The following is a 6,000-nucleotide window of genomic DNA, read 5'->3' on the forward strand; positions in this document are numbered from 1 at the left end:
CTTTAAGACCGTGTATCTTGATGAATACATGTCCAAATGGCAAGGCAATGCAAACACTAGAAAGAGGGCATGGAGCTTAATATCTTTCATGTTGAACACAACTTGAAATCATGAGTGGAAAGAGGTGAAAAATGGCCATAAAGTTCAGGTTCCATAGCTGCAAAATGGTTGGGCCAGTTTGGCCTAAATGCTGTCAAAAAATTCAGTCCATGATCCAACCTTGATCAAATTTCACATGTAGGCTCCTTTAGACATGAATTTTGAGATTCCACTTTCAAAATGTCAGGAGTTGACTTTTCTGGCCCCACAGTTGACTTTTCCCAAACTGTTTGATTCCCGATTCCCTTGATCAATTGAAGCGCCTCTGGCTCAAATAAAGAGCTAATTTTTTGTATGTAGACCCTTGTGGACATATAGAGGGCCATGGAAAAGAGTTTCACCCAAGGAATCAGATATAAACCGATTTTATACCAAACCCTAGTTTTAGGGCAAAATGATCAGGAACTGATTACACTGATTGCCAAGATGCCTCTCCAATCAAGACATGAATGATCCCCTTTCACTTCCAACCAAACCTTGCCTGTTGCAGATAGCCACGAAACCCTGATTTCTGATTAAATCCAGATGCACACTCTGAGAGCTTTGAATCTTCCACTGATGAACTAGAGACCATAATAAGACATATGGAACCCCTTGAGACTTGTATATTTGGAGAATGAAGTTCATTTCTCAGTCTTGATTTGTGTGGGCTCCTTCTGGTAAGGAGTGAGCAATCAAACCCTGATTTTCCCAAGTCACTAATGCAGTATGCAATGAGTATGACCTAGTATGATGCTAATGCAATGTGAAACACAATCCCATGCTTCCAAGAAAAAGTGAAGGGTAAATTTTGGGGTATTACAGTAACCAATCTTAATTCTGATTTTTGGCCCTCTCTAACCTGGTCCATAACACTGTTAGTTAACTTCAGCATACCCAACATAACACTATGCGGCATCATCTCACATACAAAACTAAGATCTTGAAACTGCTCAATAAAGGTCGTTTCTCTAACCATAAATGCCTACAAATGCAATGACTTCCTACTCAAGATACCTTCTCTGTCTCATGTTTAGTTCTTTCCAATCAAACAGATATTTCAAACTTATATGATCGCTAAAAATTCAAATCTAGAGCCATACAAATAATGTCTCCAAACTTTAAGCACAAACACCACAAATGCTAACTCTAAATCATGGGTAGGATATTTCCTCTAATTAAATTTTAGTTGTCTCGAAGAACAAGCCACATCCTGACCATTATGTATAAGCACACCTCCCAAGCCCATCTTCGAAGCATCAAAAACACCACAAAGGATTCACTAGCATTTGGTAGAACCAAAACTGGAGTTATCGTCAACTTCTCCTTCAACTCTTGAAAGCTTTCCTCACACTGAGAATCCAACACATAAGCTTGTCCTTTTTCAAGTCAATTGAGTCAAAGGTAAAACTAACCTCGAAAAGCCTTGCATAAACCTCCTGCAATAACCAGTCAAACCAAGAAAACTTTTGATCTCTGTAATAGATTTAGGAGCCTCCCACTACAACATTGCATCTACTTTAGACAGATCAACTGCTATACCACCACTAGAAATTACATGGCCAAGGAAACTCACTTCTCGCAACCAGAAGTCACACCTGGATAACTTAGCATACAAATGCTTCTCCCGTAAAACCTGTAACACAACTCATAGATGTGCCACGCGTTCTTCGTCTAACTTGGAATACAACAAAATATCATCGATGAACATAACCACAAATTGATCCCAATAAGAATGGAAGATCTTATTCATATACTCCATCAACACACCTGGCACATCAGACACACCAAATGACATTATTGAGTACTCATAATGACCATATCGGGTCCTAAATGCAGTCTTCAGAATATCTTCAACCTTCACTTGAATTTGATGATAACCTGATCCTAGATTAATCATGGTGAAAACACAAGCACCTACCAACTGATCCATAAGGTCATAAATTCTCATAAGAGGATACTTTTTCTCAATTATGACTTTATTCAATCTTTGATAGTCAACACATAGCTTCATGCTACCATCTTTCTTCTTCACCAACAACACTGGTGCTCTCCATGGTGACACACTAGGTCTAACAAACTTCTTCTCAAGCAGATCTTCTAACTGTTTCTTCAACTCACCCAACTCTGATGGAGACATTCTACATGGATCCATAAAAAAAGGTCTAATACAAGGTATTAAATCTATGGAGAACTCAACTTCATGTTCCGGAGGCAAGTCACTAATGTCCTCAGGAAATACATCAGAAAGCTCACGCGCCACAAGCAGGTCACTAGCCATAACATTGGCTTCTACTCTAAAGGCAACAAACATCACAAGCACTTGATCGTCCTCCCTCAAAGATATCTTAGCTTTACCGACGAACACGAGTCTCAAATTCATACTCTCTTCAGGTCCAAGAAACAATACAACCTCAACAACACATGTACTCTTCCAATCAGCGACACGTTGAACCAACCCTCCACATCTAAAACATCTTAGAGAAGCAGAAGCTTCTTCCCCAACTGTTTCAATCACGCTCATGTTGGAAAGCAGTTAGAAAAGAAAATGAGCATCGACAGTATTTCACACACTTGTCACATACCAGGGAATAAACAAAATTACACAACCTAAGTGAATGGACCAACCAGACTCTAATACCAACTATGTAACACCCTAATTTCCCCTACTCTTTAATTAAAAAAAATTACACGATTACTTTAATCCAAAAAGGCGCTACACATTCTCATCAATCATTTTCCTCATCAAAACATTTATTAGGAATTAAAATAAACTTAAATAAGTCATTTATTTGCATCAACATCGAAAAATCAAAGATAATAACTCAAACATCTCGAAAAACATAAAATGTAACAAAATTAACTTGTCCCCAGTGTTACATAATATAGCGACTCAAAAACTAATTAACAAGAAAACAGTAAAATAAATGAAGAACAACCTCAATGCTATCTTCCAACTCACACAAACTATCGTTTCTCATGCGTATTTGTACCATAATGTACAAGACACCATAAAACACATAAAATAGGGGTGAGAATTCTTTCATATAAGTTAATGACGCATAAACTTTGAGGATAGTACAACCAACATGAATATCCACACATAATGTTTATCCACAACACATTACAAACAATCAAACATCACTAAAAAACCATATACATTCACATATGCAAGAATGGATGCAATTTACTCGTCACCTCTACTTCAACATACATGCGGTACCAAAGTTTTTGGAAGTCAGAGGTATGTTACAGAACTATCCACTTGTCACTGGACCAAAGTCCTACTCGTCACTAGACTGAAGTCCTACATGTCACTGGACCGAAGTCCTACTCATCATTGGACCGAAGTCTTACTCGTCACTGAATCGAAGTCATACTCGCCATTGAACCGAAGTCCTACCTATCTCCATTTTATATGATGCACGAATGCTAAATAAGACACACAATATACATATTTACCTCCATCAAAATTTACTCATCACTGGTTTCTCTTGAGCCTAAAACTCAGCATAATAGTCGCCAATGTAAGGCCACAACAAATGGTTCCACCGAACCAAATCAATCTCAATATAACTCAACACAATCATCATAATCATATAGTTTCTCAATAATACTCATCATTATAATCAAACAATTTCTCAACAACACTCATCATTATAATCATACAATTTCTCAACAATACTCATCATTATAATATTCATATAACCACTCAGAGCATCACAACATCACAACTCAACATATAGCCACCATCAATTCATGATTACATGATGGTTTAATAATTGTCTCATAAAACTTATCACAAGTAAGTAACCTCTTTATATTTTCAAGTACATGTGTTTAACCTTTGAATAATTATTATAAGGTAGTATTGTGCGTCAGCTGCCCAACTCTTCAAACAACATCTCAAACGGAGTCATGAAACTCAAGTTATGATGGAAACATTATTTGACCCAATTTTCCTTTATGATTCGAATCATGTGTAAACTGTGATTCAAATCAAATTAGGCAGGCGCTACTGTTAGATGCCCAAAAGTGCTTATTTGAGCTATCATATGTGGGCATCTTTCACTCTTTTTCCTTGCTAAAATTGTCAAAACCACATTTGTTTTACATGGAATGCATTACATTGATAAACAAGCTTGGTGCCTTTGATTTGTGTGTTATTGTGCAGGAAAGACATGAACTAATTGAAAATGAAGACACAAGAAAATTGGCAAAGGAACCAAAGAATACAAGCATTTCATCAGCCTGCTCGCTAGGCGAGGCTGTGGCGAATCACTGCTTCGCTAGGCGAGCTCCAGGCGAAAAGCCCCAGTAAATTGACAGATTAATTCGCCAGGCGAGCTGAAGGCGAAGGTGGTAGCGAGTTCATTCTGTTTTGGTGAAAAACGCAGCTAGCACTCACTCGCTAGGCGAAGCTCTAGCGAGTCCCCAGCGAGCATTCCAGTAGCAAAACCTCTCAACCTCGCTGGGGCGAAGGTTGAAGCGTGTCCTTCGCTAGGCGAAGGAAGGTTCGCTAGGCGAACATGACAGTTCAGCAGGCCCTGTTTTCTCTGGGCGCAGGGGCCTTAGGTGCCCATTTTAGACCCTCGCTAGGCGAGCCATTCTGCTCGCCTAGCGAACATGACAGCCCAGCAGTGGTCTATAAGTAGCAGGTGCCACTTTTGAGCACCATACCTTATTTTTACCAACTTTTTCCACTTTTGTACTTTCTTCTAGATATTTTTGCAGCATTGTTCTTGGGATCTTTTATGCCCTAGTTTTCATTTCTCTTCATCTTAGAACCATCTTCCACAAAAAGAAGGTGGATTCCCATCCAACTTCGATTATCCGACTTGGATGTTGATCAACCTTCTTTCCTTACTTGCCGACCAAGCTACCATGAAAATGAGTAGCTAAGTCATCCATTTGTCAAGGTTAGATGTAGGTGATTACTAGCTTTGTGTGTAAATGTAAGGATCCTCATATGTAAACTCTTTAATGGTGAATATATGATGAAAACTTTGTTTCTATTTAAAACTCTTTGTGTTGGTTTATGATCGAGAGATGTTTACCGACTCTTGACCTAGGTTTTCATCCAAACTTGTTTGTTAGCTAGAGATAGTAATGAATGATTTTGTTCACCATAAGGTTGAACCAAAAAGTTGTCATTTTGATAGATTGTGTTCGAGAGAAACAATGGATCAAAATGGCAAAACTCACAATGTGTGTTCGAGAGAAACATATTGAGAGGACTTTGTGAAATCATTTATCATCTAAAGGAGTTTATAAGATTGTTGACCGAGCAAATACATGCAAAGTGATCATTGAAACCTAACTTTGACAATATTTCTCATTTAATCAAACCATAACTTTTACCGCAATTTATTACTTTTTATGCAAGATAACTTGATTAAAACCAAAACCCTATTGTTACATTGAGCTACGATTAATACAACCATCGAACGGCGGTGATATCTTACAATCCCTGTGGATACGATAACAAAAACCCGACACGAAATATACTTTCAACAAAATGGGGCGAAGGTTGAAGCGTGTCCTTCGCTAGGCGAAGGAAGGTTCGCTAGGCGAACATGACAGTTCAGCAGGCCCTGTTTTCTCTGGGCGCAGGGGCCTTAGGTGCCCATTTTAGACCCTCGCTAGGCGAGCCATTCTGCCCGCCTAGCGAACATGACAGCCCAGCAGTGGTCTATAAGTAGCAGGTGCCACTTTTGAGCACCATACCTTATTTTTACCAACTTTTTCCACTTTTGTACTTTCTTCTAGATATTTTTGCAGCATTGTTCTTGGGATCTTTTATGCCCTAGTTTTCATTTCTCTTCATCTTAGAACCATCTTCCACAAAAAGAAGGTGGATTCCCATCCAACTTCGATTATCCGACTTGGATGTTGATCAACCTTCTTTCCTTACTTGCCGAC

Source organism: Lathyrus oleraceus, chromosome 3 (genome assembly GCF_024323335.1).
Source record: "Lathyrus oleraceus cultivar Zhongwan6 chromosome 3, CAAS_Psat_ZW6_1.0, whole genome shotgun sequence".
Lineage (NCBI taxonomy): Eukaryota > Viridiplantae > Streptophyta > Magnoliopsida > Fabales > Fabaceae > Lathyrus > Lathyrus oleraceus.